Source organism: Uloborus diversus, chromosome 6 (genome assembly GCF_026930045.1).
Source record: "Uloborus diversus isolate 005 chromosome 6, Udiv.v.3.1, whole genome shotgun sequence".
NCBI lineage: Eukaryota > Metazoa > Arthropoda > Arachnida > Araneae > Uloboridae > Uloborus > Uloborus diversus.
In genome coordinates this window covers 129,059,897-129,077,015 of record NC_072736.1, presented here as the reverse complement: position 1 = coordinate 129,077,015, position 17,119 = coordinate 129,059,897, and the positions used below count along the sequence as shown (strand labels likewise).

At 36.1% G+C, this 17,119-nt stretch overlaps 1 protein-coding gene across 3 annotated transcripts in view; it reads left to right on the top strand.

Moving 5' to 3' along the window:
* Positions 1–17,119, top strand: part of LOC129223983 (formin-binding protein 1-like) — a 98,682-nt gene that overhangs the window by 57,244 nt on the left and 24,319 nt on the right. The gene's annotated exons all lie outside the window — the stretch shown is intronic.

The window sequence follows — 17,119 nt, the reverse complement described above, 5'->3', positions numbered from 1 at the left end:
TCAATTCGGCATGCCCTACAAAACCAGCTCGTTTTTATGGAACACCCATTGCTCCGAGAAAGGACGCCTTGGTGCATGTGTATAATAAATTTTTTCTCTTTGACTATTTTATTTGCTGGCATGGATCAACGTGTGATAAATAATTTTATCTTTATTGGTCAGTAAGAGCGTTCGTGATTTCGTCGATGAAATTGTCATTTGTGATCATTATTCTTAACAAGTCAAGTTCAAGGCAGGCTGATGATGCCTCTTCTTCGTGAATGTTAACGACTTCGTTTCGGCTTTTTCTTGCTCAATTTGATTGACTTGATCACCAGAACTGGAATTCTGAATTAATTTTTTCTCAACGGGATCTCGAGGCGGAACTGATTGATCTTCTGGTTTGCAGGATCTCGTCGGAATTAGTGGCTGATATGCAGAGCGATGGTGGAAAGCTACTTTATTAACCTAAATAGGTGAGGAAAATAGATGCGTTTGTTTTTTCAGAATGTTTAATTCGCATCCAATCATGTTTCCTGATTTGTGTACGTGCTGAAAGAAGTCTTATTTGCGAATGAAGATGGTACAGTTTCTGATTCAATATTTTCATCTATTTATTTGAACTGCTGCTTCGCATAGGCGCGTAATTTAATAGATTTTACTTAAGAATGGATTTGCTTTTGCCATAGTTTTTTTAAAAGAAATTTAACTGATTCCAAAATGAAATCGAAAAGACTTCCATTGATACAATATGGAAGTTTTCGATTTTTCAATTTTTATATGATAGAGTAACATGTATGAACATCATAGGTGAAAAAGTTATTGCGATACGTAAAGTAGTTTTTTTTTAATTAATTTTTAAAGTTCAAGCGCTTGTGACGTCAAATGGCACAGGAAGTGACGTCATGCCTACTTCCGCGGCGGGAGAAGCCGAAGGAAGTGCAGTTGGCTTAGAAGACGAAACGTAAGGCTTACCTCCTCGCATTTAACTCCTCGCGTTTCTGGAACATTAAACGTCTCATCCTCTCGAAAATATTCGAATACCATCATTGATGTTACTTGAGGAAGATTATTAGATTGTGCTTTAACGAATCCGGCCTCCATAGTGTGTTCAAAAGGATTATTAAATTTCTAAAAAATAAAAATATCATCACGCTCAAAATGTCCGTAACAAAAACAAGAGATCTTCGTCGGAAGGCTGCTCATTAGTGCCCTGTGACGTAAGCTCGTGATGTTTCAGAAGGGCGCACTTTCGCGCGTGGATTTTTAAAAATTCATTAAAATTCAATCACGGTGTTTTAAAATTCGGCGATGGTGAATTGTTTAGTTTTGAGGGTCAATTAACAATATCCAATAATCAAAATATGAACATTTAATAGGTTGCAACTTCCCTATTGTGCATTGCGCTGAAAAGTTAAACAACACTCTCTAAAGGAGTATCTATGCTAAATTTTTGGAGTAGCATTGTCAATTTGCAAAGGAAAGAATATTTACTTGTCTCTTGCGAGTTGTATTTCGGTGCTGTGTCTATGTAGAAATTCTTTTATACGTGGAGTGAAAAAGCTGAATTTCTCGTTGTCCATTGGCAGTTGGAAGAGTACTTACTGCCGGTCAGGATTAAATACAGTAAAACCCCTCCTAACGGACACCCCTCTTATGCGGAGAATTTTTAATTCCCCAGTTCCGATGCAAATAACATTATTAAGCCCCGGTCCTGCGAACACCTCTCTATTGCTGACAAAAAAAAATTGTCCCGTTAGTGTTCGTATTTGAGGGAGTTTACTGTATATGTATTACGCTTCTCGGGCTGTATCACTCTGATGTGCATAACATAAAAATTCATGTAAATTGCTCAGATAAATCTGTATTGGTTATTCCACTCATATAATATCCTGCATTTTAGTAACTTCCCCAAAAGCATCGACATTATTTCAACAAATCGACCTGTTACTATTGGGAGCTACCAAGTAAAGTCTTTTTTTTTCTTCTTAATTCTAGGAAGTAAAATTATGTTAGTGAAATGAGCTGAATTATCGCTAGAGCCTGTAGGCACTCAACTAAAAGATCATTATGTTTTGTATTCATTTTATGTTTTCTGTTGGTTTAGGAATTGATTTTAATTTCTTCCACTAATGTTTTTTCCTCCTTTTTTAAAGTTCATAAAGTGTTGCAATTAAAACTTCGGGGTGATAAATTAAAGTTATACCACCTTCTTGTCTACAGCGGCGTTTCTTAATTCGTCTGATAAGTGGAAGGCTTTTGAATGTCGACTTTTTTTCCTGGAACCTCTGCTTTTTCCTCAATAGTACAGTTTGTATGCAACATTCTAAAATTTTGTTTCAATAAAATAATTTTTTTATTGAAAAAAATATATTTTTCGATTTAAAATATATATATATATATATATTTCAAACTTAACACAAATTACTCGAAACGTCTAGAACTCGTTTCAGACAGAATTTTAGAGTTTTAATTTTAACGCTGTAATTTTTTTCCATGACAATACACCATTGATATCAGGCCTAATGAATGAAAGTCGCATTTGCAGATCAGGTTCAGCACAAAGTCGGTGGTGATACTTAGTTTTGGTTGACAGATAAGTTGAGAACATAAATTCAGTTTCAAATAGTGCTTGGTGGCACACCAAGTAATTAGGTAACAATTGAGAACATTTATCTTTTAAATCGCACCAGAATTTTACTGAACGGCAGTTTTAAATTTCTGGTGCGAGGATCAAGCGCTATTTCAGAAAAAGAATTGTATTCTAGAGCTGACATAATAGAAGACCATACATTAACAATAAATGGTTTTTTAATCCCCTATTGATATTTTCTCAGCCATTCATTTGGAAAATATTCATCAAACACTTCACTCAAACCTTATACTTGAAGTAACTAGAACGTTTTGAAAAAAAAAGGAAAATGCAAATTTCGTGGAACCCTGGAATTTATTCCATGGAACCCTGGAGTTCCGCAGAACACAATTTAAGAAACGCTGGTCTACGGGTATGAGACAGAGTTGTGACATTTTACTTACGATTAAAATAAATGAAAAAAAAAAAAAAAAACATTGTAATCATTGCTTTTATGCTTGACGGTCGGAAGTCGGAAGAAAAACAGAATACGTATTTCGAAAGATGAAGATCTGCAAATGTTATTTGAAAATATATCCTTCATCAAAATAAAACAAGAAAAAAGGCAGATAAATCATTGCTGTCAATTTATTTTCAAATTATTCACCTCCAAATCAAAATGCTTTCACTATAATCAAATTCTTTCCGCATTGCTTTTGAAGTTCTCTCTTTCTCTTCCTTTTCTTTCAATTAACATTATGACCTTCGTCCGATTAGTCCTAATTCCCACTGGGCGTTTTCATTACCTTGACCTCGACACAATTGAACATTTCCATTTACAAAACGATATTCTGTTACAATTATTACCATTTTTGTTTTAAATTTCTACTTGTTTCGATTATTTCATAACGTTTTCCCTTTTTCTTTAAGGAAATTTGAAGTAATATAACCTGTAAATTTTGTCCGTGACATGTTTTGAAATTTGAATTTTAGGAACATTGGATCATTTTTAACTTCTTCATTACAGAAATCGTTGAAATATTTTCTACAAAAATATGGAGCTGGTTTAACTATCTGCCAAAAACAGCATTCTTAAGATGTTTTTCTTATTCTGTTCCATATGTTTTGAAACGCGTTTAAAATTGTATTTTGATTTACAGCACTCGCTCAGCCATGTGTGCAAGCTATGAAGAAAATAGTTGGGTCAACAAACTTGATATTTACGAAAGCAGAAAAATATTTGTTCGCTTTTGACTTCTTTTTTTCTGCAGATCAGTGTAGTGTCCCGTGTTTTTACAATATTGTCATAGAAGATAATGCCTTTAATAAAGGGTGTTTTTTCCTTCGCTAGCTGAGTTTTTGCTTCATAGAACACAACAGAATAGAATCGTTTTCCGTGCTGCTTTCATTTTTCTACGCGAAGACCACAAAACCTTCTTACCTTTGGTATGGTTAATTTTTGTTTTTGACGTTTATTAAACTGTTTTGAACAGCGGAATGAAATGTTGTTTGACAAGAAAAATGGTTACTGGTGTTTTTTATTCCTACCTTTTTGTCGTTTTCAATTTAGAAAATACTTGCAGGCATAAATATGAATGTTCAACTAAAATTAACCTTTACAAAGGTTTGATTTTGTTGCATTTTACCTATTAGAGCACATAACTATTTAACGTCCTAGTTCGTTTGTGTATGTGTTCTGACTATATTTTATGCTTTCCAAAAGTTTCCATTTCCACGGGTTTTTATTTGTTCCACTTTTTTTACGCAAGGTTATTTCATATTATGTACAAAGTTTACATAATCTTCCTGCATTTCCAGTATTGGACTCCAGTTCCCTAGAAGCTGTAGTCCAATCTTTCTGTTCAATTTTCGTATGAATTTTTCATCTTTTGTGATTATTATTGTCCTGCCTCAGCAGTAGATTAGGACTTGTTAATGCGATTCGCTGCGTTAGAATCATCATTGACCAGGGCACACGAGAGGCAGTGTGTGCCCGGCCCTTGAGAGGGCATTGAAATTAACGCTAATTTCATGCTAACGCTCGTTTGGTAGCTAACGGCTAATTTCATGCTAACGCTCGTTTGGTAGCTAACGCACTCACACGCGTTAGTTCTTGTCATTGACAATTCTAACCCATCGCAAACATATCACTTGACAAGCCCCAACTATTTGTGCAACTACTTTGCATTTTCTAGATGTTTCTTACTCAATCATATACCAGAAGAATCCCCCCCCCCCCAAGAAGGGCAAGGTTCACTCCCCTCACATCTCATGCAGTACCCCCAAAACTAGAGCACCCTCCCCTAAATGAGATCAAAAACCCTCTTAAATTGTAACCTTCTAAAAAATTTCAATCACAGCACGCAGACAGCGCGATGGACTCCCCCACTCTTGCAGGCGCCCCTGCATTTTCTCGACAGAGTTCTTTGAACCTATTAACCAAAAATCTATTATACCACGAATGCCCACCTAGGACACCCCAGGCGCAGACTGCGCCATTGAAATTTTTAGCGGAGGTGTTTTAGGGGTATTTTCCCCTTTTCGGTGGGGCTCTTGCTTTTGGGGGGGGGGGTGCGCCCTTGATCTTAGGGGATGGGCACCCCCCCCCCCCCCCCCGGGTATACATTTCGTCAGACATCACCGGGTCTCCTACAATCTTACCTTCTACAGCTAAACCATTCAATATCCGTGCCGGGCCCCCACCAAGCCCGGGCCCCTTATTTCCGACCAGGCTGACATAATAGTCTCTCGGCGGCATTTCGTTAACAAAAATCGAAACACGTGGTTGGGGTAGATGTATTTTCAACATGCTACTTTCGTCATTCAAGATTTATTCACGGCGCAGGTGCGAAGACATCGCGTGACGAATGGTCTAATAATAGTAACGATTCGTGACGAATAGTGCCTTTTGTATTTTGTTGACGAAATGTCACTGCCACTTACTGCTATTACTTCTGCTCGCAATGTCACTTTGCTTATTCACTATTTAGGGTGTGCTGCTGTTGATTTCACTCAGATGTCAATGGTTCCTTCGAAATCCTTTTCGTTTTGTAAGAGTCTTGTGTCATGGGGCACTAGTGAAAATAGTTAATAAAACTTAGTAGAAAAGAGAATCATTTACTTAGAATAATAATCTCTAGGATATTTTAATAATGTATTCGGTTCGTTCAAGTGGACACCAACCGTTTTTTTTTTTTTTTTTTTTTTTGAGCAATCACGATTGCTTATTGCTTTCATTTGACTGTTTTTGACGTTCCTTTGATTTTTCCCACCGCCATCCTCCGCACCATCACCGTGGACCGGCTGGCTCCTCACGATGCTGCTCCTATAGCGTCTTCAGGTTGTATCCATGTTCTACACACACGCGCATACATACACGCACCTACACTCGTATACATATATACACCTACACATATACACACACACGAACACACACACAAACACACACACATACAGACAACTACCCAAAAACTCATGCCTGCACAGACACAAACACACATGCCTACACACACACGTCCCCCCCCCCACACAAACACACGCTTACATATAAACACACACACTCGTGATTGCGAAAAACATAATTTGAAATCAAGATGACAAAATTCAAATTAATTTTTTCTTTTTAATATCGGATGATTCAGTCGCATTCATTTCTTCAAGTCTACTACGAAGCGGAACAATGTATGTATGGTTTCTCGTTTTTATCAAAACTCTTGTTGAAATTGATTTGTTGAGACAGAAAGACAGTTTCACCTCACCTCAACTCAATTTGTGATAGCTTCTCCACCGCATCCCCCTTTCTATGATTTTTTTAAAAATCTTGACAGAAAAGATCAATTTTTCTCAGCTTTGCGTGCGATTATTAACGCCCGATTGTTTGAATTTTGATTGGTTTTTCGCCTGCGAAAGTTGTCTTGGGTGGCTGGAAAGTTGTGACTGAACATACTTCTTCAGTAATGAGTACATGATAATCTTTTGCCTTCAACTATCGTTTAATTTAACAATAGGTGACATTAAATTGTTTGTTATTTGTGTTAATGGGAGAGATATTACTTCTATTGTCATGTGGTTCAACAAAACTTTTTTTTCTCTTCAAACTATTAGCTCCGCATGTTGAACATTCTTCAGACAATCGATGTGTGGAGGGATTGGAGGCATAAATTATGCCGCTTTCAGAAGAGTCGATTGTGATGGCATGTCTTTCGATTATTACATGTTTTGCAAGAGCCTTTTTTTTTAAGCTGGAGGAAAACCGTGAAAGCTATTGTTTGCTTCCTTCCTGCTAGCTGTCGTTTCGCAATTATCAATGCTATTTGCTCTTTAATTGCCTGAATTTTCAAAACATCGGATCGCTGTCACCATGCTGTCCTTGGGGAACATTTAAAAGTACTTAAAATGTAAATTTTAATTTATCTTCTCCATTAAATTTTTAATCATTTTTTTTAATGTTCTTTGACTGGTATTTTGTGTAAAAATAATGAGGAAAATGCTTTTAAAATCTCATTATAATTCATGGTTTGTGGATAAAAAACTATATGGCAACATTGGGCTTGAACTGAAAAAAATATAATACTTCGCAGTCAAATATCCTAGGACCAGCAGGGACGGATACGAAGGGAGAATCATGGGGATAATGCCCCCCCCCCCGTACCTACCTAAATCGTCGGCAATAGTATCAGTTCACAATGTGTTCGAACATGAAATGAATAAAATGTAAACAATTTCAGTAGTCTTTTCAATTCATTAACTATTTTTCGGAAATAAATGTTTGAGATATTTCTTCTTTTCATTGCTTATGAAATTAATTTGTAACGTTTACGCTCAACTAAGTGCCTTATTCTTGGTCAATTCGGTGCTTTCTCTGACCCCTAAGAAGTTTCAGAATTTTTTCCAGTCCAAACTTCAAAAACGGGGATCATTTGTCAGCATGACCGCCCCCTCCCCTCTAAAATCAGCCCCTGCCTAGAACTTCGATAAATATGCAAGAATCGCCATCAAGCGGACAAAGTTAAACAAAACGCACATGCAGCAAATGGTGAAAAAAAAAGGTAAATCCATCAGCACTACAGCTTTATATATACAGATAAAAATTTATTTATTTGCATTTTCAGTTCGTCTCTTATTGGTCGATGGCAACATCAGAGCTTAAATTTTGTTTTCGTAGTATTTTAGACATACTAATATCAAATTGAAAATTTAAACCCTTCTGACTCTTATTGCCGACCTTATAATTATTACGATGAATTTCACTCGTCAGAATACATGAAACTAACAGCTGCGTTCGCCCTGAAAAATAATTCTATACCCCCCTAAGGAGGCACGTCCCACAGACTGGGAGCCGCTGTGTTGAACTGATAAAATACAGATTTGGGGCGCAAGGTTTTGGCCTCGTAAGTATGTGAGGCTAACCCATAATCCGTATCCGGCCTTCGAAGTTAGGTTTAAAAAAAGAACATGAGTTACAAACCTTGTGAAAAATTCAACAAATATGAACCCAAACTTTAAAAATGCAGTTTTGTGCGCCCTGGAGGAAGTGATTTCATCCATCGCATATTTCGTACATATTTCTGTATTAAAAATGCGAATAACAATGACATTCATCAGTCAAAACTCACATAATTTAAAAGTCATCCTACCTACCTTTTCCATTACCTTCCAAAGGAAATTCATGACTAAGATGCATAAATCGCATTTAACGGTGTTGTTTTATCTAAATTGTGGCTGCTCATTTAGTTCCTGCTCTTGTGTTGAGCAGCGTGCCGGCATTACCATTTTTTCCAGACAATGTAACTTCCATTTCCTCACTGGTGTGTGACGTCACGCTCAAGCTACTCTGTCAGTCATCATTAGGTATCCGGATTCTTGACCGTAACCTACTGAGGGGCGTATAAATTGCCTGCCCAAAAGATGGGATCTATCCTTATCTTTTCACGGCATCTTTTTTTATTGATTTTGCTTCATTTTTTTCCAAAAAAGAACTGTATTATTATTGCATGAGGTGCGATGATAAAATTTATGTTTAACCGTTCCATTTTTTATTCGTATACCAGTATTTTTGCCATCTTTAATGATTTATGGGCGTCTCCCAATACTCAAACATTTCAATATTCGTTTCTCGTATTCTATTGAATTATCAAAATATGTAATTGTGCCTATTGTATTTATTTATTCAAGCGTGTGGTGAATGTTAACCGAGATATCTGCTGTTTTTTTTTTTTTTTTTTTTGGAGGGGGAGGAGTAATTATTTTCATATTTTCATGTAATTTGCTTTCATTTTAGTGTAAATAAATTGGATAAAAAATTAGACGAGTCAACATAACTGCAAAATCATATAAATAAGTATTAACCGTCCGTGAATTTTAAATCAAAGGTAAAAATTACTAGATTACAGAAAAATTTTATTCGGATGAGTCCATTTACAGTCCTAAAATGAGTTCGTGAGTGTTACTCGCTTTGTTTTTCAAAATTAATGAGAAACAATAACTAGTATGTTGTGGCCATCACGAAACTTTCTTCTATATTTTTCCTTTTTCTGATCCCTCCCCATGCTTGACGAGGAAGCAATATTCCTAACAAAAACAAAATTACACATGCAAAAACTTGACGACCATCCCAATGTCTGAATTATTGTAAAAACAAAACAAAGAGCGAAAATTGAAAGTTACTTTAAAAGCTTAACTTGAATTAATTACAAATATTTTATTTATTAACAAACATAAGATGGCAACAGTTAAAAATTTTAAATCATTGAGATAATATTTCCGATCATTTCCATACAATTACTAGTATGTTGTGGCCATCATGAAACTTTCTTCTATATTTTTCTTTTTTTTTTTTTTTCTGATCCCTCCCCATGCTTGACGAGGAAGCAATATTCCCAACAAAAACAAAATTACACATGCAAAAACTTGACGACCATCCCAATGTCTGAATTATTGCAAAAGCAAAGCAAAGAGCGAAAATTGAAAGTTTTTTTAAAAGCCTTGCTTGAATTAATTACAAATATTTTATTTGTTAACAAACATAAGATGGCAACAGTTAAAAATTTTAAATCATTGAGATAATATTTCCTATCATTTCCATACAATTAAAATCACGAGAAATACGCAGACGACAATCTATTACGATTTATCTTTCTTATTGTTGCATTAATAAAAATATTTTTATTCGCAAAAAAAAAAAAAAAATCAACACCTCTTGGAGCGATCGGCGTCAAAATTGAACCAAAGCCTGTTTACACATGGATTCACATATATTCCAAATTTCAACCAGAACGTAGCATTACTTCTTGAGATAGGACACTCAAAATGGAAAAAAAGAACGGGTGATTGCGCTACCCCCTTTTTAGCTGTTGACACAAAAATAAAATCAGTTCTTATACCCACTAAGGGCTACTTGCCGATACCGTTCATTATTTCTTGAGATACAGCAGTCACAATTGACGACAAAAAACGTTCTATAGCTCAACCCCCGTTTGCGTTATTGACACCAAAATTGAATCAGCACCTGTTCCTGTTAATACCAACATATGGACCAAATTTTGTTTGATTCCGTCAGTTACTTCCTGAGTAATAGCAAGCACGCGTAACTCGGAAAACGTCCCATTGCTCCACCCCCCTTGGAGGAATTCGCGCCAAAAACTAATGGGCACAAGTTCACATAGGGGCACATATGTGTACCAAATTTCGTTCGATTTCATGCGGTAGTTTTTGTTGTAGAGCGGCCACAAAAAACTGGTCACACACAGACGTGACACACATACACACACACATACACACACACATACAGACAGACAGACATTTTCCAAAAATGGTCGAAATGGACTCAGCACACCTCAAAACGTTCGAATCCGTCAAAATTCGAAATTCGAAAATTTGCACGAATCCAATACTTTCTTCTATATATTAGATATAGAAGAAAGTAAAAATCACGAGAAATACGCAGACGACAATCTATTACGATTTATCTTTCTTATTGTTGCATTAATAAAAATATTTTTATTCGCAAAAAAAAAAAAAAAAAAAAAGAAATCAACACCTCTTGGAGCGATCGGCGTCAAAATCGAACTAAAGCCTGTTTACATATGGATTCACATATATTCCAAATTTCAACCAGAACGTAGCATTACTTCTTGAGATAGGGTACTCAAAATGGAAAAAAAGAACGGGTGATTGCGCTACCCCCTTTTTAGCTGTTGACACAAAAATAAAATCAGTTCTTATACCCACTAAGGGTTACTTGCCGATAAATTTTTCTTTCATTCCGTTCATTATTTCTTGAGATACAGCAGTCACAATTGACAACAAAAAACGTTCTATAGCTCAACCCCCGTTTGAGTTATTGACACCAAAATTGAATCAGCACCTGTTCCTGTTAATACCAACATATGGACCAAATTTTGTTTGATTCCGCCAGTTACTTCCTGAGGAATAGCAAGCACGCGTAACTCGAAAAACGTCCCATTGCTCCACCCCCCCTTGGAGGAATTCGCGCCAAAAACTAATGGGCACAAGTTCACATAGGGGCACATATGTGTACTAAATTTCGTTCGATTTCATGCGGTAGTTTTTGTTGTAGAGCGGCCACAAAAAACTGGTCACACACAGACGTGACACACATACATACACACACACACAGACAGACAGACATTTTCCAAAAATGGTCGAAATGGACTCAGCACACCTCAAAACGTTCGAATCCGTCAAAATTCGAAATTCGAAAATTTGCACGAATCCAATACTTTCTTCTATATATTAGATATAGAAGAAAGTAAAAATATGAATAAATGAAAATTCTTGTGTATGAAATTCTAAATGTCTTGTTTTCTTCTCATAAATGTGTTTTATCGCTGGAAAATAAAACAATTAATCTAGTCATTAGCGATCGATATTAGATGTTATTTTATTTTAAAAAATTATGTCAAACGATAAAATACAGTATGCAGCAAGCAATTAGAAAATGATGCAATGAAAAAAGTTAAGCATTTAAGAGGTTTGTTATGCTAAGTAATTCTAGGGCATTTAAACAACAATTATACACCTCTAAACTATCGCTTTGCTTTTGCTGTGGAGTGGGCAGACCCATTCTTGAAGACGCCACGGAATAATGCCTAATGATTGCTCCGAGGGGTCCACGTTTTCGCCATCAAGATTTATTTACTTTACTTTTCTTGAAAGAATGATTCCATATTTTATTTATAAATTTTGTACATTTTAATTTTTGTCATCTCCCCCTCTTTCGGAAAGTATGTCTTTTTGTAATTTATATTTGATTCGAAAGAAAGGGCATTTTTTTTTTTTAAATATTAATGTCCTGCACGCTCTTTAAATTTGATATGAAGTTTATTTTGTGAAAGTTTACTGAATAAGGGGGAGAGGATACTCTCATTGTTGGGTCTTCTTGCTGAGCGACCTCATTAGACCCACACTATTAGACTCGATCAATATCTAAAAGGCATAAAATATCCTAAGGCCTCAATTCGAGATACACTACCTTGGTAAATATGTAAATAGTAAAAAAAGATTATTTTATGATAAGAGATCCAATCGCTAAGAGAGGTTTGTCTGGTCTGTGGTCTGTTCTACCTAGAAGGCTTTTATTATTGATTTCGTAGCAGAAAAATGTGTCTCTTGGAAATCGGTCACGAACGGAGGTGGTCGTTGTCTAGAAGGGAGCCGCTGATAGAAGTTTCACGAAATTATTTTTAACCTAATTTATTCACAAATGCTACAACAGGCGCGCGAAACGTTTATGATGCTACATTAACTGGTTGGTTTTTGTTGAAAAAAAAAATAAAATAAAATAAACTGTGTAGAGTGAAAGTTTTGAAAAATTTCTTCTAAATTATAAAATTTATATTTGTAATATGTCACTCTAAATTGGATCGTTTGTATAAGCCACCATGCACCTGTTAACGTAAACTTTGTTTCAGTTTTGCTGCAAGCAACGGCATTAAATTTAGATTTTGAATCGATAATGGGTATTTGGCGATCAGGGGGAAAAATTAACCCCCTCCCCCGATTTGAATAGCGGATTGTAGTTATGCATTTTGCATTTACTTTTTTTTCTGTAAAATGCGTTGAAGATTACCCTTTGCACCCCTCCCTGGACAATTTTGAAATGACGGGCCTGGGGGAAGGTTCCAAATTTTTTGAGATGTGCCTCTTGTCATTGGTGAGCGATGTGTTCGCTTCAACCGTGTTCGGAGTCGGTGGTTTTAAAAACCCGGAGTCGGTCATTTTCCCTCCGACTCCGCAGACCTGGTCTTTCCCCATAAATATCATTAAGATCCTCTAAACTCCAGTTTCAGGTCCCAAATTAAAAAAAAAAAAAAACGGTGGAGACGTAACCAAATCCCCTTGCATCATTGAAAATTGATTACAATTGCGTTTTTGAAACTTCAATTTTAAAAATCTACTCGGGGAGAGTCCTAAGTATTCAAGTGTTCGTTACCATTTTTTACTCGCAATGGTAAATTGGTTGCTGTTCGCTGTGTGATTCTTTCTTTGTTTTCTTTCTCTTTTTCTGAATCGGAGATGGTTCCTCAAGTTACGTGACATTCGTTCGCTCTTTAGGAAGACGTATTAGCAATCAATGGTCCGAAACCTATGTTTTTTTTTCCTTTGGACATTTTCTTAAACTTTTTTCTCTACCTTTTTTGTTTCGTTTATTCGTTCCCTTTGACGTTCTCTCACCGAAGATGTCGAGAAGGGAATTATACGGAATCACGGACTCCTGGACTTACTCGTCATATTCGATGTCATCGGTTTCGGCTGCTTGGAAAAGCCCCATTACGCAATTGAGTCATCGCCTTTTGCGCGCGAACCACCGAACCATCACAGACAGAAGCGGGATGGCCAAATAAAATAAATGTAATGGGTTGTTCCAAGGTGGGTGTGTTTGCTCGAGAAGGTGTCGGTTGATTTTGTCTGCCGCGCGATACGCGTCATTTTCCCGCGTTGCCTTGGGAGAGGAGTTGAACTCATTAACTTACCTTTATCACCTGTTGCTGCTGCGATCCTTCGCAACGCGTATTTTACCGGCTGAAACGATCGTTTTTGCTGTCTTTTAAATGCCATATTTTTAATGTAAAGGACTGAAATAGCGATCGTCACCGGCACCGACCACAGGGCGGCTAAGTAGTTAAAATATTGATAAAAAAGCATCTATCAGTCGCTAAATGAATGTTTTTAACGTGTACAAAATACATTGAGTAATCAGTAAAGATCTTTTCCATCAAAATCAAGATGCAATTTTTTGTTAACTAATTTGTTTCAAATATGTTTCTTATCTAATTGAGGCAGTGAAAAGCAAAGGGATGAAAGTGCCAAAATTTAAAATAAAAAATAGAGCTAACATAGGGGTGCCCACCTGGGGGGGGGGGGGGGTGGATATGACGCAGACTGCGCCATTGAGTTGTTTTTGGGGGGGGAGGGTGGATTTTTTTTGAGGGGATAAGGGGCCATTGTAGTATTTAGGAGGGGTTTGTCTTTGCTCTTGGGGGAGATGAGCACCCCTGGCTGCCCAGTGCAAATGGTGTGTAAAAACTACAATCCTCTCCTCCTTTTGGGGAAAGATAAAGTACTTGTGTCCCTGGTAGGATGGGTGCCGCTATGCAGTGTGATAAAGAAAAATTTTTAATGAGAGCCTACCAAGGTTCTGAACTTAAAACATGTTTTACTCAAAACTTAAAAAAAATTTACTTACATCCCTTTGCTTCTTGCTGTCTCAACTAAGGTACTTAGGATTTTTAACTTCAAAATATGAAAAATAGTTGAGTTTTGGATGCTAAAAAAAGTGCCTGCTTATGAGATTGTTCTACCAGCCACTGGTGATGAAAATTTTCTCCCAATTTTGTCCTTTATTTTAAAAGCTATGTCTTGTATCCCAAAGAAAAATATTTTTTCCAGTGTGTGCATGTATTTGCAGTAATTCTATCTCTCTCTCTCTCTCTCTAACAGTCCCCTCTCCACTGTCAGGATTTTTTTGAACGGCCTCTGATCTTTAATCCCTACAAATTGTTGGTGGTAGCCTTAGATTTTGCTTTTCTTAAAAAGAAATGTTAAGATTGAATGAATTTGTTTTCTGTAGTTAGTTTTTTTACTCAGTAGTAGTGGTGCGACATCGATGGCAAAACATCGATGTTTCAGAACATTGATGTTGGAAATTAAAACATCGATGGTATTGATATGTCGACCAAAAAACATCGATGTTTTAAAACATCGATCTTTTTGTCAATATTTAACATACATTTTTTAGTATGCTACACTACAAACTTACATAGATGATAATCTCTAACAAATGTTTCTTAATGGATCAGGGCATTGTGTCTAATTTAAGCAATACAAAAGAATACGAACCCCACGAATATATTGAAACTATACTGAACTGCAAATCATAAATACAATTTAATAGGAATAATTTCGCAACATCTTGGTACTATAATAAGACAAAAAATAAGACATGCAACAATTAATACAAACTAGTTAAATCTGCGAAAAAATATATCGTAGCACTTACATTCAGTTGTATGATGAGAAAGAGTTGTGCAAATTATATTAAAAGTACAAAATTAATTCTGACAATTATTATTAAGAGCAAGAAATATGTTTTGAACTGTTAGTGCAAAAAAGTTAAACACAAATTGTAATTGGTGGACGGCTTATTGAGGGTAGACGCAGTGGCGGATACGAGTGAGGGGGTCATAACACCCCCCCCCAACCCGCAACAGTATTTGGATGTTTGCTCGAAAAAATAAAAAACTTGATCGAAACCGTAAGAAGTTATACAAGGAGGAGGAGGGGGGGGGTATCATGACCCCCTCCTCCCATAAAATTCTTCGACAATACTTTGTAATCTGTTTCAAGGTTCATTGCATTTGAGTAGTGAAAATGACTGCTTGGAAAAAAAACCGGACGAAAACCATAATAAGAAACAGTAAATAGTTCTCGATTTTTTTTTTTTTTTTTTGGGGGGGGGGGGTATTAACTGTCATTTTTCTATTTATATTATATGTATTTAAAGTATGTAGACAGTAAAAATAGCTTTTCTGGAGACAGTTAGTCTGCGGCGTTGAGTTCAGGAGCCAGTATAATGAAAAGTAATAAAGAAGGTCTGATGTCCGTTTACTTTTAAAGGCAACAAATTTAATTAACGATAGTTTTTGTAAACCCATATCCAAAGCTTCAGGCATCGCTTCAATCGATAAAACATTTGAGCCCATAAATGTTTTTTTTTCTGTAAAGTCTCTATAGATTAGAATTTTTTTCTGTTTTAATTTTTAGATAGTTCAGTTTTTAGTCGTACTGAGTTTATTTTTAAATGTGCTGTAAATACTTTATTAGTTTAAATCAGTGTTTAAGATTTATTATCGTGCAAGAAATGTAAACTTTGAGTGTCGTATTAGCGCAAAACCTCATTATACACAGGTTCTCGCAGTGGTGCCCACCTAGGCAGTGGTGGATACAAGGAGAGGGTCATAGGGGTCATAACCCCCTCCCTAAAACGTGGACAATATCATCCGTTCGCATTGTATTCAGACACTTTATGGATAAAATGTAAATAATTTCCGTTTTTGTTTCAGTTTTTGAATTATTTTTACAAGTAAATACTTGAAATACTTCTTTTAATTGTCTATAAAATTTATTCGTGAGGTTTTTGTCCTATTAGGTGCCATATCCCTGACCGATGTGGTATTTTTTAAACACCTAAGCAGTTTCAGAAATTTTTCTTACCAAAAACCATAAGTTTATTCATGGAGGAGGGGTGAGAGTCACTCTTTAGCATGAGCCCCCTAAAATGTTAGTCTGTATCCGCCCCTGGGTAGACGATAAGTAACCCCCAATATTTGGTGTTTAAGCGCATTTCTCTTTTCGCTGACTATTCCACCAAGCAGAGAAAGAACTCCTTCCAATGAAACATAAGTCGCCATCACTATCAAATACTTCGACACAACTTTTAAGTTCTGAATTAGTACAGTTATAATATTCACCGTAGTAATGTATAGGATTCTCCTTTAGTTTCAGAATTGGAGTCTTAGAATCGACTTCAAGAACTGGCAACAGACTACCATTGTCGAGTTCTTCCAATAGCTTTGACCTCTTCCGCACCCTCCAGTTATCTTTTACCATCTTGTAGTGATCTTTCCAAGAATCATCCTTTACACAGGAAAACCGATATTTTTAAATGTGCGCAAATAAATGACATTTTTGGAGGAATTCCATAGGTAAATTTAATTACCTAACGAGAAAATTGGAGCAAATTTTACTATAATTTTTAATTATAATACAAAAACATCAACATCGAAACCAAAACATCGATGTTTCGAGAACATCGAAAGTAAAACATCGATGTTTTAGCAAAAACATCGATGTTTCCAAAACATCGACATCGATGTCGCACCCCTACTCAGTAGAGATACTGAAAGAGGCATCACAAATTCAGTGTTACTGAAATATTAATTAAAATGCATGATGTATTTTAGGCAATTATAACAAATGATGTATGCATTGTACTTGCAATTGTCCTACCTGAGGTTGATGGCAGGGAGGGAGGGGATTTTTTTTTTA